Here is a 24,474-nt window from a genome sequence, read left to right on the forward strand (position 1 = left end):
ATTTTCATATATAAAAGTTTATGTAACGACTAATGTAAAACGATGCAAACATTACGACAACGTGACGAAAGAATTTCTGAGATGTTCAGCTGAGTTACCGTGCGCAGACGTAAGGAAAAAGTTTTTTTTTTCAGAAATTCACCATAAATCGAAATATTGTGCTAGAGACTTCCAGTTTGTTGCAAAATGAAGGTATATGATTGAATATTACTAGAATGTAAGAGTTTACCTTATAATTGCATTTTTTTACCATTTTGGTCGAGTTAAAGTTGATCGAAGGTTGAAATTTTGGCAGTTATCGTGATTTATATGAAAATATTTCAAAACTGATAAAAGCTACAACCATGAGTTATTTTCTGTTGTATTCTACATGAAATTGCACACATTTCCATATATAAAACTTTATGTAACGACTAATATAAAACGGTGCAAACATTACAACAACGTGACGAAAGAATTTCTGGCGTAGACATAAGGAAAAAGTTTTTTTCAAAAATTCATCATAAATCAAAATATTGTGGTAGAGACTTCCAATTTGTTGCAAAATGAAGGTAAATGATTGAATATTACTAGAATGTAAGAGTTTTAGCTTACAATTGCGTTTTTTTACCATTTTGGTCGAGTCAAAGTTGACCGAAGGTTGAAATTTTGGCAGTTATCGAGATTTATATGAAAATATTTCCAAAATGATAAAAGCTACAACCGTGGGTTGTAATTTGTTGTATTTTACATGAAATTGCGCACATTTTCATATATAAAACTTTACGTAACGGCTAATATAAAACAGTGCAAAAATTACGACAAAATGACGAAAGAATTTCTGAAATTTTCGGCCGAGTTACCGCGCGGACTTAAGGAAAATGTTTTTTTAAAAAATTCACCATAAATCGAAATATTGTGCTAGAGACTTCCAATTTGTTGCAAAATGAAGGTAAATGATTGAATATTACTAGAATGTAAGAGTTTTAGCTTACAATTGCATTTTTCTACCATTTCGGTCGAGTCAAAGTTGACTGAAGGTTGAAATTTTTTGTAGTCGACGTACGGTACATCCACTTGGCACCCAATGGACAATTTTAGTGGAAGTATGATACGTCCAGTAGGCGTTTAAGGGTTAGCTGGTCAAAGAAGGTTAAAACCACTATTGATGCAGGTGATATCAATAGTATTTTTTCATTGAGAGATTCCTTGAAGGAATATTTGCAGAAAATCCAGGAATTGGATAATGAAATATTGGATCTAACAAATCCTGTAGGACAACCTGACCAAATTATGAATCAAGCTAAATATAGCCTAAAGGTAGGCACTGAAATTCATAGGCTAAATTCCTCCATCACGAGACTTCTAGTTGTAAGAAGTGAACCTAGTGCAACAATATTGCCTGTTAAAGCTACTGTGAAGTTACCCAAATTAGACCTCAAACAATTCGATGGTGATTTAACGGAATGGAATTCATTTTGGGAACTTTATGAAGTATCAGTGCACCAACGTTCTGATTTTGAAAATATACAGAAGTTTTTTTATCTTATCTGAAGGGCCTATTGGAAGGCGAGGCTTTGGAACTGATATCTGGTTTTAAATTAGAAGGTGATAAATATTTGCAAGCAGTAAACTTGTTAAAAGAGACCTATGGCAGAAAAGACAAAATCAAGTTGTGTTTAGTTAGAAAACTCTTCCAAACTAAGACTCCCAAGGCAGATGCAGAATCACTACAGGTTTTAGAGTGCAATTCGAATGCTGCAGAAGATCACTGGAGAATGAAAAACTGGAGTCGAGTGAATTATATACCATCTTGCTCTACACCAAACTACCAGGTAGTGTAAGTGAAATAAAAAAACGAAGGTGTGGAGAAGATTGGCTGAAATTTGACACCTTTAAAAAATATCTTGAAGAAGAAATACATTGATAACGGTATCTGCTTTCGCAGTAGAGCAACGGCAACCTGTGAGACCAAAAACAACATTGATAAGGCCTAAAGAAAGTACAAACAAAGCCAAGGTAAACCAAGTTAAAGGATGTGCACTTTGCAGAGGCAACCACATATGGACACATTGTAAATCTTATGTAACCAGAGGAGGAAAGATAGAATGACTCAGAGCTCTGGGTTTGTGTTTCATATGTGCATCCAGTAAACACTTCAGTTCCGACTATGACAGGCAAGGTTGTAATAATGGTTGCACTGTTAGACATCATAGTGTTATGTGCAATAGAAACCAGCCAAATAAATCAAAGGTAGGTGGGGTACAAGTTGGAACTCTATGACAAATACCGGACAGGGAAATAAGACGACTAGGAAGTCGATCTTACCTACAGCCACAATAACCCTAAAAGGTAAAAAAGGTCACATTGTGCGAAAAAGAGGCTTGTTAGATACCTGTGCCAAGAGATCATTTATAAAGGAATCTACTCTTGAGGGACTCCACTATAAAAGCAAGGGAGTTGAAAACATATCATTGAGAGGGTACTTAACTACTACGCCAGTTAAGGAATATGAAATGGAGAACATTGCTGTACCTCATCAGGATTAATAAGTATGGATTGTATAGTGGTAGACAAGCTACCAGAATATACAAAGAAATTGGCATTAAGAAGAACTTGAGGTCATTGTGTAAAACGAAAATCAGCTTGGCTGATAAAGATTTTGATCTACCCATAGAGAAGCAATCACCTATTGAATTGTTAATAGGGGTTGACCATGTGTACATCTTACACCCAGGGTTTAGAAAATTTGAAAATTTAGTATTGCTACCAACCAAATTTGGTTACGTGGTAACTGGAACATGTAGTTCTCCTCCCACCAAGGAGACTCTTGTTTCCATTTTAAAACTGGCAGTGGAAACCGATGACATAATTATGGCTGAAGGGGCTACTCAATTAAAGGATCCAAAGGAAGATCTTGAAAGTTTGTGGAGTTTGGTTCATCTAGGTATTAATTGCAGTGAAATAAAGGAACAGGAACAGAAGGTATTAAAGAACTTTGAGAGTACTATAATTTATTCTGAAATTGACAAACAGTATGTTGTGGCATTGCCTTGGAAAGACAATAAAAGGAGATTAACTTCCAACTTTGGGTTGGCTTTAAACAGATTAAAACAAGTGTGTCAAGTTTCAGAAAGACACTCAGTATCTAGGGCGCTAGGTCAATTCGTCGCCAGTCAATTCATCCCCGCCAATTTGTCGTCAGCCAATTCGTCGCCAATTCAATTCGTCGTTGAACAATTTGTCCCCAAGTTAACTCGTCGTTGGGCATTTTGTCTCCAATGAAGACACTAGGTTGTTTGTTTTTTTTCTTATTATTTTCCTGTTTTGGACAGTTGAAAACAAAACGTTTTTTACTTAGATCGAGTTATTTCTAAAGAATACACCCATCCAACAACATGGCTACCTGCAAGATTTTAATGTCTGAGAAAGGAAAAAACAAAGTGGTGGATCAAGAGAATTATATATATACTAAGAATAAGGAAAGTGCTGATAGACTGAAGATCTACTGGAGGTGTGAAAATCGTGGATGCAAGGCGAGACTTCATACTGATGAAAACTTTACAGAGATTAAGAAGGTTGGTATCCACAATCACGCTCCAACTGCCGCAGAGGTAAATGCGAGGACTGCGGTCTCAAATATTAAAGAAAAATCAATTTCATCTCGTGACGCACCTCGCTCAATAATTGCTGGTGAAGTTGAAAAGTTAAACGAATGTGCTTTATCACAAATTCCTCGGTTGGAACAACTCGATAAGTATATCAGACGTTGGAGGCAAGCAGATGTTAATTATCCCGCAACCTCACAAACAAATGTTGGGTTCCAATCCAAGTGAATATTCTCGCTTAGACACTAATGAAATTTTTTTACAGTATGATAGTGGAATCGAAGATTCAAGCAGAATTCTGATATTTGCAAGTGATGAAGCGCTGAGACATTTATATATAGTGCACGTACAGATCGATACTTTAAGTGTACCACGATTGTTCGCATTGCTATCAAACAAAAGCCAAAACACATATACAGTAATAGACTTTTTGCCAAAATAAGTGAATTGCTGCAGGACGAAGGCCCAGATTGCATGACTATGGATTTTGAAAAAGCAGCCCATAATAGATTTCTTGAATTGTTTCCTGCATCAAATTTATCATGCTGCTTGTTTCATTTAGGGCAAAATGTGTACAAGCATATCGTTCAAGAAGGAATGAAAAGCAGATATCACCAAGATGACAGTTTTAGTCTTAAAATGCACTGTTTTGTTGCCCTTGCCTTCTTGCCGGTAGATGATGTTGTCGATGGCTACAAGGAACTTGTAGATGATGATGATATTCCACAATCGGTAGTTTCCTATTTTGAGAATACTGTAATTACATAGGACCCCTTAGAGGAAGAGGAGAAAGGAGGCGACGTCTTGAACCACCATATCCATTAACTATTTGGAATGTTTGGGATAGATGCATGTCGGGGATTGCTAGAACTACAAATAGTTTAGAAGCTTACCACAGTGCACTAAAAGACACAGTGAATATGAGTCATCCAAATATTTGGAAGCTCATAGATGTTTTGAAAAGTGAGGAAAGGTTTGCTAGTGCCAAACTGCAGAAATTTATTCAAGGAGATGATCCAAGGCAAAAGAAAAAATACAGAGACATGAACTTGCGTATAAAAAATGTCATGGAGAAATATGATCCCAACCAAAAAATTACCTTTTTGAGCCACATCCGGCTGCGTAGTGTTATTTACCTGGTAAACAATATATATTAAAGGTCAAATAAGACGCCTCTGTAAGAAAAAACCAAAAGGAGATGGTACTCAACTTAGTTGGTGGGAATTCAGGCAGAGATGACATGATGAATTAGTTAAAATCCAAAGAAACACAGCACCAAAGAAAAACACGGTGTTGTCTGGAAGCGTGCTAAATTGGAATGTTTACAAGATGGTGGCTGAGGTGGTGGTTGGCTGGCAGAGGAGAGTGAGGTATGTAACGGCCCCTCACTTTTCGGGGTTTTGAGATTGGGAAGCTCTATAGGGCGGAGGCCTGTGGCAGTGGCACCACTCACCCTTTGTGTATACCGACGCCATATAATGGCGCTCGATCTGGGGGTCGTAACCCTGGCATTGTGTTTAGCTTTTTCTCTGGTATATGTAGCAATACTTATACCTAGAAATATGTGCTAAAAGGATATTTCACCGGGTGACACAGGTCGAGCCCAGAAATAGATTTTTCCTTTGTCAAAATCCCTTTTTTGAAAGCAATCGCACATAATCTTAAATTTTAGAAATTAAATGCTTAACCAATTTTTTTTTAGAATTTTATTGTAACTTTACTTTTTTCATTTTATAGTTTCTTGTACGTTGACTATAAATTTAACTGAAAATAAACATTATTTCCACATTTTTTATTGTATTTATATTGTAATTACCTCTCTTTCCTAAAACAGATAGAATATTCGGAGCAAAGTTTCTAAAAATTAGTTTTGAACCAAAATTGTCGTTAGACAATTTTAGTAGCTAATGAAGGTCAGAATGAGAATGTGAAAATAAATCATTGAACTTGACTATTTGGCCAACAACGCATTGACTTGGGGACTAATTGATCAACGATTTGAATTGGCGCGCTGATTTAATTGACCGACAACGCAATTGCTGTCGGCCCAATTGACCGGATGCCGTATCTAGAACACTATCAGAAAATCCTGAAGGATCAGGAGGATAGAAGAGTCATAGAGAGAGTGGAATGTTTTAAAACAGAAGACTGCCATTTCTAGGCACACCATGGCATTAAGAAGGACAGTGCAACAACCCTTATTAGGATAGTATTTGACTGTTCGGCTAGACAGGGAAAAGTGGGTTGAGCTTGATTGATTTTTTGTGGAGGGGACCACATATAACAGCTGACCTGCTCAAAGCTCTGCTGCAGTTTAGAACAAAATCGTTTGCTTGTATTAGTGACATAGAGAAAGCATTTTTAATGGTGCAACTCAGGGAGGAGGTTAGGGACTATACTAGGTTTTTATGGTTGGAAGATCCAACAGACCCTAACAGTAAATTGTTAGTGTATAGATTTAGAGTTGTTTTATTTGGAGCTACATGTTCTCCCTTTCTGCTAAATGCAACAATTAAGAAACACCTGTCTATGGTAGAAGATGATGTAGAAAGGATAAAAAAGAGGACTATATGTAGATAACTTGCAGTTCATTAGCAATGATGATAATGAATTGGTGAATTTTTTTGAAACAAGTAAGATATTTGCACAGGCACATTTATATCTAAAAGAATGGATGAGTAATAATGACTCGTTACAAACTATTGCTAAAGCATATGGGATTAGTGCCAGAGAACAAACAACTCATAAGGTCTTACATCTGAACTGGGACAAAGAAAAGGATACCTTGACATTACATCCGACTAAGATAAATAAATCCAGCCAGACAAAGAGAGAAGTGTTGAGAACTGTTGCACGGATTTACAATCCGTTAGGAGTGCTTCTACCCGTTGGTATTAGGGCAAGGATATACCTGCAGAATTTGTGGGGAAGTAACAACTAGATTGGGATGAACAGCTCCCAGACCCGTTACAGAACCAATGGGTTGAGTTATCCGAAGACATAGAAAAATGTCTTGATATTTTCTTTACTAGGAATACTAGCCAAGGAAAGGGGGATTCCTTGCATATATTCTGCGATGCCAGTGAGTTAGCATATGGTTGTGTTGCTTATAGAGTAAGGAATAAAAACTCTCATTTAATGATGGCAAAGGTAAGAGTAGTGCTTATTAACGAATTAACTGTTCTGAAACTTGAGTTGATGGCATTGTTGCTAGCAGCAAGAATAACCAAATTTATTAAAGAATCCTTTGAGAAGGATGAGTTTGTGGAATTGTTCGTTTGGTCGGACAGTAAAGTCGCCCTAAGTTGACTAGTATCGAAAAGTGTTCTCCGTGTGTTTGTGAAAAATAGAGTACAGGAAATAAACTCCTTAATTCCAGAGGCGGTCTAGTCCTATGTGCCTACAGATGATAATCCCAGTGACTGGTTGACACTTGGGAAAAGGACAGAAATGATCTTGGATAGTTCTTTTTGGTGGGAGGGACCCCCCTTGGTTAAAAAATTCCTCTTGGCCAATAGATAGGTCATGGGTTGTTGGATCACTTGTGCAGGGTAGGGAAGAGAACATTTCGGTCAATACTCTAGGGACAACCTGAATGGTAATACTCACTGCTGAATTGGGAGAGATTTAGCAAGGTTAAAAAGGTCTATAGTACCACAGTGTGGATCCTACGATTTTTGAATAATTGTAGGAGTTCAATCAGTATGAAGAGGCATGGTGAACTGACCTTGGAAGAACTCCAAGAGGCAAAGAATAAGACCATTGCCATCATACAGAGAGGATATTTCCAAGAGGAATAGGAGAGTTTGATGAAGGGGGTAAGAAAACCAAAACTGGCTCTCATGCACCAGTTGAATCTTTACCTGGACGACGGGGTAATAAGGTGTAAGGGTAGACTAGAACACGCACAGTTACCCAAATCTGTTAAGTTTCCCATACTATTGCTGAAGAGTTGCTATGTTACTCGGGTAATTATTAAAGAACATCATGATGCTAATGCTCATATGGGTGTAAACGCCACTGTGGCGAGTGTCAGACAGGAGTTCTGGATCCCACAGATAAGGCAGCTGACTAAGAGTATAATACACCATTGTGTTATTTGTAGGAGAACGCAGGGGAGGCCGTATAGGCCCAATATAATTCCTCCTCTATCTGAGTTCAGGGTGCAATGTAAGCAACCTTTCAATACCACAGGCGTGGACTACACCGGCACATTATGGTTTAAGAGAAAAGGACATCTTATTCATGTGCCCGATAACCAGAGGCATACATGTGGAACTAGTTGATAACCAGTCCTGTGACTCGCTGCTCGTGAGTTTTAGAAAATTCTGTAGCGTAAGAGGTTTCCCAGCACTCATGTTGAGTGACAACGCCACCACGTTTGTAGCGGCATCAGAATACCTTGAGACCATGTCAGAGAATCCCAGGGTAAAGGAATATCTGTTAGATATAAAGTGTAACTGGAAGTTTATTCCTGCAAGAGCACCATGGTTTGGTGCTATATGGGAAAGGCTGATAGGACTTCTGAAGTCATGTCTGAAAAAGATTGTAGGACAAGCCTTGCTCAGTTTTGAGGAACTGACCTGTGTGCTGGTGGAGCTGGAAGGAAGTATCAGTGACAGACCATTAAGTTACACACCCGGGGATTTGAATCAGTTGGAAATTTTAACCCCTAACCATTTGATCCTTGGATGAAAGCTCAAGTCCTTCCTAAGAGAAGTAGTAAATTGGGAAGAGATCTCCGGTGACCCTACCTATGGACGGAGAGAGTTCACCAAGAAAAGATTCCTATATGTATCCAATTTGTGTGATGACTTGTGGAAGAGATGGGAGAGGGAATATTTAACAACGTTAAGAGAGACCCATCGAGTAGGAATGGAGCATGGCTCTTGGCCGAGGATAGGGGAAGTTGCCCTCATTCATGACGAGGGTCCAAGGAGCAAGTGGAAGTTGGGCCAAGTGATCGAGTTACACATGGGGAGAGACAAGGTCCCAAGAGTGGCTACTCTAAGAACAGCACATAGCCAGCTTAGACCTGTAATTAAGTTATACTCCCTGGAGCTATGGCAGGAGATAAGGGAAACTAATCCTCTGACAGATGACATTCAGTCAAGCACCTGCCCAAGCAGAAGGACTGCTCAGATAGTTGCAGAAGCCAGAAAGGCATTGATAAGAACAGGACTGTTGTAAAAAATGTAGGCATAAGTTTTCTTGCGGGGGTGTATGTCAAAACTTCAACAAAAGAGATTGTACTTTTCTGCAAGTTGTGGTATAGTTTTATGTATTCTCTTTAAATTTACGTAAAGTGGAAATGCGTATTATTTAGAAGGATATTATGTTTCGTTGTTTGTAATTTAGTTGTGAAAAACATTGTCTTAGTTGTTTCATTTGTTTAATTGTAAGTATACTTATAATATTGCTTAACTACCAGTATTGGTTGTCGTACGATAGTTAGTCGAAGGTTTGGTTTTGGTCAAAGACAGCCGTGAACTCAGTCACTTCATAGCTTTAACGTAGAGTGGTTTGAGCTAGTGGAGGACTGAAGAATGCAGCCATAATTGTTGCTGACTACAAAGCCATTTTTCTGGGCTAGACCTGTGTCACCCGGTGAAATATCCTTTTAGCACATATTTCTAGGTATAAGAATTGCTAAATATACCAGAGAAAAAGCTAAACACAATGCCAGGGTTACGACCCCCGGATCGAACGCCATTTATATATGGTGTCGGTATACACAAAGGGTGAGTGGTGCCACTGCCACAGGCCTCCGCCCTATAGAGTTCTCCAATCTCAGAACCCCGAAAAGTGAGGAGCCGTTGCATACCTCACCCTCTCCTGCCAGCCAACCACCACCTCAGCCGCCATCTTGTAAACATTCCAATTTAGCACGCTTCCAGACAACACCGTGTTTTTTCTTGGTGCTGTATTTTCTTGGATTTTGGCTATTCATCATGTCATCCCTTCCTGAATTCCCACCAACTAAGTTGAGTACCATCTCCTTTTGGTTTTTTCTTACAGAGGCATCTTATTTGACCTTTAATATATTGTTTATCAGGTAAATAACGCTACGCAGCCAGACGTGGCTGCATCGGCCTCTGCCATGCTGGAACCTCAGTCTTCGCATGTTTTTAGCAGTAAATTTCTGCTAGTTTTTATCTATACTCCTTTCAATTGGAGTTTTATATATATATAAGAATCACCTTTTCGCTGGTATGGGGTTAGGAGCCCGTATCATGACTGATCTAGGCTAGAGACGGAGGTTTTTCCACCTTCCCCCTTTTCAGATCATAATTTCTCCCTTTTCCCTGGTCCCCTTCCTCTGCCAGCGAGTTGGTACATTCTCCATGATGGTACTGTTATGCTCATGATCATTTCCGATGTGTACAATGATGGATGACATGTATATTTTTGGATTAGTTTTATGTGTGATTCGACGTCAGGGTCGGCCATCTTGGGTATCCCCCGCTTTCCACATATCGGTGGTTGTTTGGCCTTCTTTGCCGCTGAGTCTTTTACGTATTTATAATATATAATTCTATGCATATATATGTTTTTATAGTTCACACATCGTCTGGTTAGCTTTTTATCTTAGTACTTGAAGTCAGGTAGTTTTATTCGATTAGGTATTTTCTAGCCTATCCTACTCGGCCGTACTGTAATCGGTTTTGGAGAGTTAGGCTGGACAGGATAGGCTCTTTTACACGATGCTCATGCTTCCTAGCTCTCCTGGCCAGGCCGTTTTGAGGTTTTGGAGGGAGATGTTAGGTTGTTGAGGGAGTTCCTCATTCTCTCTTGGCCCACCTGACCATGCTGGCACGTTTTTGGAAGGTGAGGTTAGGCTAGTGAGGTAGTTGCCCTTCGCCCCCCCCTTTTTAGCCCACCTGACCAGGCCGTGAGGTTTTTGAAGGGTGAGGTTAGAATAGTGAAGGGTCTCCTCAATACTCAGTCTTCCACCTGATCAGACTGTCGGTTTTGGAGGGTGTGGCTAGGCTTTGCGTGGTTCCCCCCCCCCCTGTTGCACCTATTCTGGCCTTCCTGTCCAAGCCAAAAAGCCTTGGTTTTTGGAGGATGGACTGGGATCGAAGGTTGCACAGACCTTTTCGTGTATGTAGCCTAGTCCTTCCTTACCTGATCAATTAGCACTTGGCGAGTGACCTAGACATCACCCTACGTGAGGGACGCCGATCGCTTACGTTCAGCACCCCGTGGGGAGTTTTCTTTCAGCTTCCAGAGAGTGTTACCCACCCACCTGGCCACCGCTTACCTGGTTTCCGCCACTCTGCTATCTTTTCCCCTTATCGGCCGGTGTTTCGTTTGTTGGCTTCCCTCAGTGTTAGCTGGAGCATCGAACACAGCCCCAGGGATGCTATTGACTTTCGCTATGTTCATTCTCCGCCGGGTTAGTCAGATCTCTCGTTGTTATCGTACACGTTACCACTCTGGTGGGTATGGTATTCGGTTGGTTGGCGCTTTCCACTATCTGGTTCCCGCCCCGCGCGTTGAGAGTTGAGCCAGATGCAAAGACTCCTCTCCGCCTCTTCCGCTACCATATGTGTGAGTATCTTAGAGTACTTTTGTTTACATAATTAGTTGACCATTCCGTAGCATAACATATCTATTTCTGCTGCCGGTTTCTTTTCCAGTGGTGTTTTATTATATGAAAAGCATATTCCAAGTTTAAGGTATCCTATTACCGCCGGACCTACTCCGGTGGGCCTTAACTTGATGTTACTCATGTATCATGTATTAATTCTATACTGCTGGATTTAATTCCGGTGGGGTTTTACCTGATGATAAGCATGTTCCATCACCCATAATTAGGTTAAGGTATCCTATTTCCGCCGGACCTACTCCGGCGGGCCTTAACTCGATGATACTCATGTATCATCTTTCCGCTTACAGATGGTACGCTGTCAGGAGACTGGGTGCACAGCGGTTCTCCAACAACCCTGTGGCCATGAGGTGTGCCGTTCGCACTCCAGCTGCTCGGTCCGCGTTGGGGACTTGGTCGTCTGGCACCCAGATGGCTGTGAGATTTGCTACGCTCTGTACGAGCGAGTGATGGATGAGTCGGTAAGCTTTAGAGACCGATAACCTTTAGTCTCTTTTTGACTTTAATGTCTTATATTGACATATACAGCATTTGGAGAATATTTTCAGTAAATCTTTTCCTTTCTTTCAGTCTGACCGTATTATCCGTGACTCTTCGCTGTCGACCCTGAAGATCTGGGTCGGCGGGTTTGGGAGGAATGTTGCGTCGGGCAAGCCGTACGTCCTGTCGGAGGAGATATGTAATCTCCTCTACCCTGGAGCCCGGATCTCAGCTGCAGTGCCAGCGGAAGTAGCCGCCCCTTTAATTGAACGGATCCGGGAGGAGACGCAACCCTCCCAAGAAGACAACCTGTGCGGAGAGGTGGCGGAAGAGGTGGCGGCCATCAATATCCACCATGAACCTATGAGCGTCGATCCGGACCACCAGGTAGAAGGTAGGGTGGTAAGTGAGGCAGGGGGAGAGAGTGTAGATAGTCCCCTTTTTGGTTCTCCTTCTTCCTCTTCTTCTTCCTTTCAAGGGTTTCCTAAATCAGCTATCCTTGAGGACAGGTCGAGGTCTGTTGTCCCCAAGGTGAAAACCTTGAAAAAGAAGGACTTACCTAAGTTCTCTAGACCTCAAAGGTCTAATCCGTCAGCTCCCTCAAGGTCGTCACTGTCTCTTAACCCAGTGGCGTCCACTAGTAAGGCAACTCCCCCGCCCAAGGGGTCGAGATCCAGGACGTCTTAAGGCTAGTCCCCCACAGCCTAACTTTGACCCTGAGGCCTTTGCAGAACTTCTGATGCAGAAGTTAGATAAGAAGGTCGAGGCCAGGATTCAAGATCTTTCCTCCCAGCTCGCTTCGAGCATACAGACCTCTGGTCAGTCTGTGCAGTCATTGGCACAGAGGATGCAGACCCAGGAAAGCTTGCTCTCCGGGTTTATGAGCTCTGGAGTAGCAGGGCAATCTTACGTTGTTCCAGATGCCTCCAGACTGCCCCCCTTTGATAAGGGAAACCCGTGGCGTCTGGCTCTTCATGCTCCTCTACACAATGATACCCTGACCATCGAGGGCTTGGGAACTCGTCGGTTGGAGGAACTGGAGTTCTTTCCACCCGACCTGGTGCCTCCCTACCCAGGCTATGCCAGGCTTACAGAGGAAGCCTGGATCAAATCAGACAAGGTCCCGAAGGAGACAGTTATCTTCCCCAGGGACCAAGCCCAATCCACCTTGATGCGCGCTCTCACTGAATGGGAGTGCGAAAATACCAAGCTTACCCCCTTTAAGGGGACTTTCACGATATTCTCGGTAGGCGACTCCATCCCTACCCCCTGCTCAACTAAGATCGCAGTGCTGACTAGTCAGGCGGGAATAGAGTAAGCCGCTGCCTCAACTCCGGGAGACAGATCCCACCTCTCTTGTCTTCCCCGGAGATTCGGAATTTTGGTTGGGAGCTCCAGCCACGTTCATGGTGGGCAAACTCGACCCCGAGTGCGCCTCCACACTTTTTAGTGAACAGCTTCCCAAGATTCCGGAGGCCCTTCTGAAGGCGGAGTTCGAGGCTAGATGCAGGTTGAGTCGCTCCCTGTATTCCATTACTATTACGGAGGTAACGGCGGTAACTTACGCTGAAGAACCTCTTTTCCAGGTCCTGACCAAATCTCTGTTAGCAGCATTCCAGGCGGACCTGTATGACTTTGTAGTGGCGAGACTAAACTGCCGTAAACACATCTTTGTGGACGCCACTATCAGACACGAGCCCAATAGACTCATGAAGAGTTCTATCTGGGGTCCTAACATCTTCCCTGAGGATGAGGTTAACAAGGTTCTGGCGGAGGCAACCAGAGCAAATCAGAGCCTTCGCTCCCGCTGGGGTCTCCCCTTTAAAAGGAAGGCCACCGAGTCCGCCGGACCTCAAGCCAGGGACAGGAAAAGGTTCAGGAGGTACAAAAAACCTCAGACCCAAACTGTGCTCCAAGCTGTACCGGTCTCTCAGATCGGACAGCCCTCAACTTCTAAAGCCCAGCCTCAGCAACAGTTTGTTCTGATGCAGCCGGCTCAGCAAACCCTTGCTTTGCCAACCTTCAAGGCGTCCCCGGCTTTCAACGCTTCGTTTGAAAGCCAGGGGACGTTTCGAGGCTTTAACAGAAATGCGAGGGGAAGCAGAGCCAGAGCCTCCTTCAGAGGTAGATCTGCATCACAACCTCTTTCACGGGGAAGAGGAGGCCGAGGAAGTAGAGGAATTAAGCCCTCCTCCGCTCAATGAGTCTCCTCAGGTGGGCAGGAGGTTACATCTCTTCCGGGACTGTTGGACCTTCAGTCCGTGGGCCCACAGCATAGTTTCCAAGGGTCTGGGATGGAGCTGGAGTAGAGGGCCTCCTCCGCCAGTCAGATTCCATCAGTCTCCATCCAAAACCCTCCTGGACTTTGTAAAAGACCTTCTTCAAAAAAGGGCAATAAAGAAAGTGAGACACCTGAAATTTCAAGGCAGACTGTTCAGTGTTCTGAAGAAAGACTCTATTCAGCAAAGAGTAATCCTAGACTTGTCTCGTCTCAATTTATACATTCAGTGCGACAAGTTTCGCATGCTTACAATCTCGCAGGTGCGGACCCTACTTCCCCGTGGGGCCGTCACCACCTCTATAGATCTTTCAGACGCCTATTATCACGTCCCGATTGCGAGAAACTTCTCTCCTTACCTAGGATTCAGACTAGGGAAACAAGCATACTCGTTCAGAGTCATGCCATTCGGGCTCAACATAGCGCCCAGAATTTTCACCAAACTGGCAGAAACAGTAGTCCAACAACTACGGGCCCAAGGGATTATGTTAGCCGCATACCTGGACGATTGGATAATTTGGGCATCCAACGCCAAGGAATGTCGGAAAGCAACATCCATAGTGATCAGCTTCCTGGAATCCTTAGGTTTTCAAATAAACAGGAAAAAATCCCGCCTAGTTCCGGAGGCTCAGTTTCAATGGTTAGGAATCCAATGGGATCTGGACACACACAAACTGTCACTTCCGCCAGCCAAAAGGAGGGAAATAGCCAAAGCTACCAGGCAGTTTCTCAAAAACAAAAGTCTCTCTCGTCGTACCCAGGAAAGAGTCCTAGGTTCTCTTCAGTTCGCGTCAGTAACAGATTTGCTGCTGAAAGCCAAACTGAAGGATATAAACAGAGTATGGCAGAGACGAGCCAACAGCAGATACAGAGACAAGATGTCCCTAATTCCGCTGGTGTTGAGGAAGAGGCTCCGACCGTGGTCAACAGTCAAGAGTTTGTCAAGGTCAGTGCCTCTCCAATTTCCCCCTCCATCATTAGTGATCCATACGGATGCTTCCCTGAGCGGGTGGGGAGGATATTCCCAACACAAGAAAGTTCAAGGAACTTGGTCAACTATGTTCTGTCAGTTCCATATCAACATTCTAGAAGCAATGGCAGTATTTCTAACTCTGAAGAAACTACGTCCAACCAGACAGATTCATATCAGACTGGTACTGGACAGTGCAGTAGTTGTGCATTGCATAAACAGAGGGGGCTCCAAGTCGAGCCGGATCAATCAGGTAATGATAGCAATTTTCTCCCTGGCAAGGAAACATCGTTGGCACCTGTCAGCTACCCATCTGGCAGGTGTCCGGAATGTCATTGCAGATTCACTGTCCAGGACAACTCCACTGGAGTCGGAATGGTCACTGGACAAAGCATCATTCGAATGGATTTGTCTTCAGGTACCAGGTCTCCAGGTGGACCTGTTTGCCACAGAGAGCAACCACAAACTTCCATGTTACGTTGCTCCCAATCAAGACCCTCTAGCTCACTCCACAGATGCAATGTCAATAGACTGGAACAGGTGGCAAAGGATCTATCTGTTTCCACCAATAAACCTATTGATGAAAGTTTTACACAAACTCAGATCATTCAAAGGTCAAGTAGCACTTGTGGCACCCAACTGGCCGAAGAGCAATTGGTTTCCTCTTCTTCTAGAGGTGAAACTCCGGCGCATACAAATCCCCAGTCCAAGGTTGACAGAAATAGTACAAACTCGGACTGTGTCAGCTTCCTCAAGAATTCTGAATGCCCTAGCTTTATGGACTTCATGAAATTTGCAGCTCAGAAAGATGCTAATATTGATCCTATTAATACTCTGTTTATAGAATCAGACAAAAGGGAATCTACCCTCAGACAATATGACTCAGCAGTTAAAAAGTTAGCATTAATTCTGAGAGAATCTGAAGCTCAAGAAATGACCACGAACCTTGCAATCTCTTTCTTCAGGTCATTATTTGAGAAAGGACTGGGCTCTAGTACAATTACTACAGCAAAATCTGCTTTAAGAAAAATATTTTTACATGGCTTCAATATTAACCTTACAGACTCATATTTTTCGTCAATTCCTAAAGCATGCGCTCGTCTTAGACCAGCAACCCGTCCCCACACGGTTTCCTGGTTCTTAAATGATGTTCTTAAATTAGCATCGGACACTGATAATGAACAGTGTTCATATTTGAGTCTGTTAAGGAAAACGTTATTTTTAATTAGCCTAGCCTCAGGTGCCAGAATTTCTGAACTGTCTGCTCTCTCTAGAGAACCGAACCATGTTGATTTCCTCCCGTCAGGAGAAGTTCTGTTGTCTCCAGATCTCAAGTTTCTAGCTAAGAATGAAGATCCACAAAATAGATGGTCCCCTTGGAAGGTTATCCCCCTTCCACAGGATCTGTCCTTATGCCCAGTTAACACTTTAAAGGCTTATTTAAATAGAACTTCTAATATAATGTCTGGCCCTCTTTTTGTTGGGGAAAATGGAGGAACCATTTCTTTAAAGGCCATCAGGCAACAAATACTGTATTTCAAAAAGCAAGCAAACCCGGATTCAGTACCTAGGGTACATGATATTCGAGCAGTGGCCACCTCTACTAATTATTTCCATAATATGAAATTTGATGACCTTAAAAAGTATACGGGCTGGAAATCACCAACAGTGTTCAAACGCCACTACCTTAAATCTCTAGAGGCTCTTAAATTTTCCACAGTGGCTGCAGGAAGTATTGTTCCTCCTGCCCTAGACTAGCTTATGTAACCTTAGTTTATCCTGACCTTTATTCCTCTCTCGCCTGCCTGCCTCGTTTTCTCGCCATGCCTTCTATCTTTAGGTCAGGCCTGCTTCACAGCCTGACGCCTGACTCCTGACCGTTTTGCATATTTTGTTGTTCCCCTTTTTGTTAGCCTTAAGTGTCTTGGTGTAACTAATTTTGTCTGTGTGCCCTATATGGTTAATCATGTTTTGTTATTAATGCTTTGGGTTATTAAAACACAGTAATTTTCTTATAGTTTTATTTAGCTCCATTAAGGTAATTCTTAGAGGGCTCCACCAAGTTTTTGTTTGGCTGATTCTCTGTTATAATTTCACCGGGTGACACAGGTCGAGCCCAGAAAAGGGATTTTGACAAAGGAAAAATCTATTTCTGTGGGAAGACCTGTGTCACCCGGTGACCCATCCCTGTGTTTCCTTTCCCCCCCTGAGTGGCATACCAAGCTTGGGGGGATGCTAACTTGGGATGTTTACAAGATGGCGGCTGAGGTGGTGGTTGGCTGGCCGGAGAGGGTGAGGTATGTAACGGCTCCTCACTTTTCGGGATTTTGAGATTGGAGAACTCTATAGGGCGGAGGCCTGTGGCAGTGGCACCACTCACCCTTTGTGTATACCGACACCATATATAAATGGCGTTCGATCCGGGGGTCGTAACCCTGGCATTGTGTTTAGCTTTTTCTCTGGTATATTTAGCAATTCTTATACTTAGAAATATGTGCTAAAAGGATATTTCACCGGGTGACACAGGTCTTCCCCCAGAAATAGATTTTTCCTTTGTCAAAATCCCTTAAGTATTCCTGTTCATTTTAAAGTAAATTTAGGAAACTTTCCTTGCAAGATATGCATATCGAAATGTAAGGAGAACTTGAGGTGTACTTTAAATGAGGGTTGTGAAATAGAGACTGTGCTTACGCCAGTCTAACTGTGCATTGAGCTAGGAACAATTGAATACGCCAATAGTAAGTTCATATTGTCAGTTTAGTTAATATACGCAATGCAATGTATTAATATAATCACAATTTAAATTAACATCGAAGTGAAGTAACCTGGGTGTCGTAGCATAAGACTTAGGCTACAATTTGGGTCAGTACATTTCAGATCGTTTAGGCTATATGACAACACTGACGATTTGAAATGCTATACTTATTCTGAATGAGTCGGAATATAGTCGTTGTATTCAGTAGACCCTGCTCATTTTTTGCTGATAACTGTTGATTATACAGAAGCAGATAATTTAACTGCCTCGGTTATCTTTTTCTCGTCCTTGATGATAGTTGAAACCATAGGCTGAGAAAGATTAAGATTATGTATGATGACCATCATACCTTTACCTCCTTTGTACCAAGTTATTATCTTTAGTTGCTCTTCCAAAGTAATTGCTTCACTCTTGTCATTACCAACAGAAGATGCACTTTGGCATTTGGTAGACATAATGGTACACCTGTATGGGTTTGGATTTGAAATATAACAGAAAAAATGCTCAATATGTTCTTGATGTTACCCTTGCTGATAGCTAGTGAGATTGAAGCATTTCTCAAAAGAGCAGCATTTCCTGTTAGTGTGGGCTACCCCAGCTCTGTTCCAATGTATCATACAGAACTGCTAGGCCATATTTGTCTTGTTTGCTTTGCTAGCTGCCCAATTCAGTATAATTTCTTATATGACACCAGTATCTATTGTAAACCAAGGTATCATAAATCAAGGAGCATCTGTAAAGAAAATAACTTAAAATATACAATACTTAGTTGTTACATATAACATTAGGGCTAATGGTTTAGTTAATGAAAAATAAATCTGTATTGGTGTTACATCATTTGGTAACACCTAAAGTAGGTCAGTTTGACCTGTATATGGACTTGTATTATGTGTTGAAAGAGGCCCAGAAAATTCCCAAACTTTTAAAATAAGCAAGATTATGTCTGCGCTGTGGCTTCTCAGTAACGTATGTATTTTATTCAAAATATTTTTTTGCTTTTGCAAGTATCTTTAGTTTTTTAACAGAAAATTAGTAAATTTAAAAACATTACAGGCAGTCCTTGGTTATTGTCAGGGGTTCCATTCTGAGGGTGTGATGATAACTGAAAATCACCACTAACCAAAAATCGGCGATTTTTGGGGCTTTTTGGCTCCAAAAAGCGCCGCTTTTCGGTTATCGGCGCCTCTATTAGGGATGTATCAACGCCATTACCCAGTTACCGGTGCTGATAAGCAGAAATTGGCGATTTTCAGCGCCGAAAATTGCCGATTTTTGTTGCTAGACAAGCACTGTAAAACCGGATCGCTGTTAACCAAGCCCGCCGTTAAACCAGGGACTGCCTGTTTATGAAATAGATTCTTCATTGTATAATGCAACAGAGAATTTTGCCATGTGTATGATTGTATTAATACATTACAGTTAACTCCCTGTATTCGCGGGTGATGCGTACCACTACCCCCCACGAATACCTAAAACCCCCTCAAAAAATGCTTATATCTGCCTATTTTGATAGTTCAAAAAACCAAAAACCCTCTAAAAATGCTTATACCTGAATATTTTAGTTTTATCACAAAGAGTGCATGTAGTCATGAAAATGATATGAAAATGCAGTAATTTATGAATATTTATCTATGGAAAATACGAAAATACTGCGAATAGGTGAAGCCACGAATAGGCGGGGTCCACTTTATATTGTTTGATTATTTATACTGCCTATCACAGCATTTATATATTTCATTCTGACATTTTACTATAATGAATGATAGGTGACTGTATATGGTGAGTACGAATTTTAGAAAGATACTTTGACTGAAATTTAAGAATGTGTTGTGTGACATCTTGTTTTTCATGCAGTGTGAAGAAATATTTGCAAGTTTAATTAAATATGAATGTTTTTACATAGGTACATTTACCAACTTTAGTGTATTTCACATCACTAATTTTTTAGGTATGTATCTTAGAAACAAAATAAAGAACTGAACTGAATTAACATTCTATTTCAGAAATCCCTAGTCTTGAACTGTCTTTGTCTGGACCATTCAAAGAGTATGGGTTGCTGTCAGTGTCTTGCTGTGTGAAGAGGATAGTTTAGGAACAGTAACCTTAAGAAGGATATTCTATAATTTTACTATTTTGGGTACCATATGAGGTAATCTAAAACTAAACTGATTGACCTCACAAGGGATATTTTTTTTATTTTGATATATGTTTAATAACACTATTGCCTGTTTCAGATGATGGAACCATAATGATATCAACACCCGTAGGCCTTTTGAAGCTGCTTAGTAGGAAGGAACAGGCTTACACACTAGCTCAAGTAAAAGCCTTGATTATAGATGATGGCTTGAAGGTTTTTACTGCTCTAATGAATTCAAGTCCATTGGATGAAAATCTTAATGGCCTATTATCCAAGCCAGGTAGGTATTGCTGTCCATGGTTTACTCAATACGACACTGGACTTAGAAGGTTTGGATGTTTATCGAAAGATTCGGTATATATTTGCAGGTTACCAGTGATTCATTTACATTTAAATGAAGTTTAAATTAGTGGAAAGTATTGGTGTTTATTGCTGTTTTCTTGACCAATTGTAAACTGTGTAAAACTATTTTAAGCAATTAAAGCTACCTCATTATTCTCGTCTTTTCAGAAAGTTGTGGATTTTTCAGTATTATATGTAATTAAGTTAGTCTCAGTTTTTTATTTCTGAAACTGGAACTTTGTTTGAATTTATTATGGACTGACAACTGAACATGTGGAAGGAAAATCTGAATTCAGATCAACAACAGCTGGAACAGAAGTTAGCTTTCAGATTAAGGTGGAGTTTCAGCCAGTGCTCTTTGTAAATAACTATGTGGTTTGTGGAGTCATTGCCTAAGTAATGAGTCATTTTAGGTGTGTGACCTTCTTAAAACATGGCACTGCAGTAATTTCATTGTTTATGTATTCTAATGAATCATATACAAGGGAAAATTAATTTATTTTTACTATTTTCATACAAGTTCTAATTTCTTAAGAAAGCATATGGTGGGTAACTTTTTCCCTTGTGAAAAATTGTCCCTTTTCATGGACTGCAGCTGCCTGAGTTCTTTCGATATTTTATACACAGCATTTCCAGCTTGTAGCAGAATGTTAGTTACCCATGTTGGCAGCATATATCATGTATTGGGAGTTATTATAATGAGTTAATCTATTTCAGTAATGTGACTTTTCACAAGCAGAGTATAGTATGTTACTGTGGTTTGATTTTTTTATGAGATTCAAAACATTGAAATGTTCATCAACAAAGAAAGAACTCTCAGTTTAATAATAATGATGGTATGCGTGAAAAAGGTGATTATAAAAATGCACCTCCCAACTGCAAGTATGGCTGAGTTTAACGTGGAAAAGATAGTCATAGCACTGAGATCTTTGCTAAAGTTGAGAAAGACCAGTTTGCTTATTTTATACTCTTGTTCCAAAAAATGAATGTGAAGTGCTTCATCATTTTCATTAACATTTTTATGTCAGATTTTCCCTTTGTGGGTTTAGACATGAAAAAAAAGCCTTCTTTACCCTACTCTGTCTTGTGCACTTTCCTACTAAATTCCTATCTGACCTAGGTCTTCAAATGTGACCATTATCCATGTTTTCCTTGGGTTATTATAGGTCTTTATCTTATTACTTCCGTGTCTACTATTTTGACTAACTGTTGCGCATTCTAATTATGTGCTAACTATTCTAATCTGTAAGAAATTTTAAGTCCGTTTTCCATTTCATTGCAACTTCTCATTCGTAATATGATTTTCCCACTGTACTTAGGCTATGATTGTTAGAATTATAATTAGAGTCACACCCTTGCCAATCCCCTCCATTTTCTATGTCAATTCCCATTGATAGAGTAGTACAGACAGTATGCATGTATCATAATTTTTTACATTTATTTACCAGTATGCCAGCAGTATCTTTCCAGTTCATCAAGGCTGTTACTATTTTTTCCTTCTCATTCTATACCTGCTTCACAGACTAGGGTCTCCAAGGTAACAAAAGTGCTTGACCCCTCTTTATACTTGCCTTTCCACTACCCCCTTCTCTTTCTTCCACATTGGGTCTGGCACCTCAGCAACTGGAAATTGTATATACCATGTATATTTTTTAATCTTGAGCATCTCTTATGACACCATCTGTTACATTTGGAGCTTACATGTCCCATAGCTTCCAAATGGCCATTTTCCTGACCGTACAGTTCTCTGTGTTTCCTTCCCAGTCACCATAGGCATTGTTTTGCCTGCCTTGCTTTTCAATCCTCTCTACCCTACATTCCAGTTTTCCTTTTTAACATTTCTGCAGCCTTGTCCTCTGAGTCTGCTGTTAACAACTTAACACTAGGCCAGCTGCACAGAGCAGCTCCCAGGGCATCTGAATATACCAGAAAAATTATGAGTACAGCTACAAAGATACATATTGTTGTAATCACTTGAGGGAAATTTTTTAGAAATTTTTTTGCATTCATTCATGGCAATAACTGCTTTCTGTTGTTGTTCAGACAACATTTAGTCCTCTGAATATTTTCAGTTTATAGCAGAACTTTGTAGATGTGAAAAAATATACTCTGGATACAATGTTGATTGATTTGTATAACAAGATGTGTTCAGCTTCTGCATGTTGCAGCAAAAAAAGGTAAGAGTTGGTGCTGTTTGCACTCCTGATCATCTGTTTTATTTATATATTACAATGGTGGGATAATTAAAAGTTACTATGATAAATAGTATTGAAGGATGGAAAACCATGGATATAGGTTTTATAATTCTCAAGATTTTATTTTTTCCTAACAAACCTCTTACTTATGCTATATCCCCAATTTTGTGGTCAAGTAAATCCTTGGCACATCAGCCTAATCTTGAAAAATAAGAACAGCAGTAGACATCAGCTTCTTGCTTGCGTTCATGGATTTTCAAGCCCTCAGCAGCCAATTGCCTCATTTCTTATATTTGACAAGCCATTAGCAGTGCTCAACAAAGCTAGGAGGATTTTTTACAGGGAAAATGCAGAGAGTACATGGAATACAGAAAACAAGAAAATAGATGCCCTCCCTTATATGCCTAAAATTAAACAAATGACATAAAAAATGAAAGAAATTAAATATAAATCTGTGTATACAGTACGTTTGACAGCACTGTAAAAAACAAAGTATGTAAAAGTAAATTGGAAGGAGAAGACAGTAATGCAGATGATATAGGGGGTATACATAATTGCAGCAGTTGTGGAAAGAAATATGTGGGTGAAACAGGTAGGGGAATAAGGACTAGAATCCAAGAACACAGAAGGGCAGTACAGCTCAACTCACAGGGAAGTGCTATAGCTAGGCATTGTTGGGAAAAGGATCATAGGATGGATTTTAAAAACAGTAGGCTTATATACAAAAGCAATAACATCAGTCATAGGAGGGTAGTGGAAGGGGCACTCATCAGTCATTAAAGTGATAGAAGGAAACAGGATTTACCTCAGAAGATCCCATAAGCCTAGCTTTAATATTGAAAGAAGCTAAGCTCGGCCCTTCTGACCTGGAGGTTAGGTCTCCTGCCCAACAGACCGATGGTGACCATTCACTTACCACAAGGGTTAATCCCAGTGATCATCAGATCAGGATATCAGACCGACAGGAGGGTATTAATGACTCTCAAGAGAATGGAAACCAGGACAGCCATCATATAAATGACAGCACAGGGAGAAGTAGTTCCAGAAGAATGCTGGGCCTTGAACCAGCCTGACCACCTTCACATCTCTTGAAAAAGGGTCACAGTTAGGACCTGAAAGTACTCAAGATTCAAGTAATTTGTAAATATTTACAAGTAAACAAGTTATACACAGGAATCTTGTGGGTTTCTCTTTCCAGTAATAATAATAATAATAATAGTAATAATACTGTAAGTGTAATTACAAAATTGGTATTATTTTAAAGAAACAAGTTCTTCCCCTCATCTTTTGTAAGAAGGTCGAAGGCAAAAACTGTCAGACATGTCATCTAACATGACAAGAAGGGGGAGTGTTGCTGATCAGTGGTCAAATGTTTCTTGTAATTCTCTCTCTCTCTCTCTCTCTCTCTCTCTCTCTCTCTCTCTCTCTCTCTCTCTCTCTCTCTCTCTCTCTCTCTCTCTGTCCGTAATAATTTATAAAAAATTTTACTGTCTTATGTAAGGACAACTGCTCTCTCTCTCTCTCTCTCGTTCGTAGTTAGCCAGCCTACGTATTACTGTTTCTCTGTATGTCTTTAGCTGTATGGTAGATAATTTTAAATTGATCTAATTTTTCCTGTACTGTTTACAAACTGTAAATGCGCCGTTCTGAAACAGAGGCATAGAGCATTTCAGAACAAAGAGAAAGAGATAAAACAAAGAAGTTTTTAAAAACGAGGTTGAGAAGACTTCTAAAAATAGATTGGTGGAATGGGGCGAGAGAGAAATAGTATACTAATCTTCACACACTCCTATGTTTTTATGTTAACCATTTATTTCTTTTTTTAAGGGTAATGTATTAAGCTAACTTTTAAATGAAATTACAGTAACTTTAATTTCATTTAGAAGTTAGTTTAATACTGAATTTCCATCTTTTGATATCTAATGCAAGAATAACTCTCTCTCTCTCTCTCTCTCTCTCTCTCTCTCTCTCTCTCTCTCTCTCTCTCTCTCTCTCTCTCTCTCTCTCTCTCTCTCTCTCTCTCTCTCTCTCTCTCCGTAATAATTCATAAATAATTTAACTAGATATTTCAAGTAAGGACAGTATCTCTCTCTCTCTCTCTCTCTCTCTCTCTCTCTC

General features: G+C 40.6%; 1 protein-coding gene across 1 annotated transcript in view; it reads left to right on the forward strand.

Moving 5' to 3' along the window:
• LOC136844862 (uncharacterized) overlaps window positions 1–24,474 on the forward strand; it is a 132,718-nt gene that overhangs the window by 70,630 nt on the left and 37,614 nt on the right. Inside the window, exon 6 of the mRNA XM_067114106.1 lies at window positions 19,917–20,099. The gene's annotated coding sequence lies outside the window, so the exon portion shown is untranslated. The remainder of the gene's footprint in view (window positions 1–19,916; window positions 20,100–24,474) is intronic.

Source organism: Macrobrachium rosenbergii, chromosome 13 (genome assembly GCF_040412425.1).
Source record: "Macrobrachium rosenbergii isolate ZJJX-2024 chromosome 13, ASM4041242v1, whole genome shotgun sequence".
NCBI classification, from domain to species: Eukaryota; Metazoa; Arthropoda; class Malacostraca; order Decapoda; family Palaemonidae; genus Macrobrachium; species Macrobrachium rosenbergii.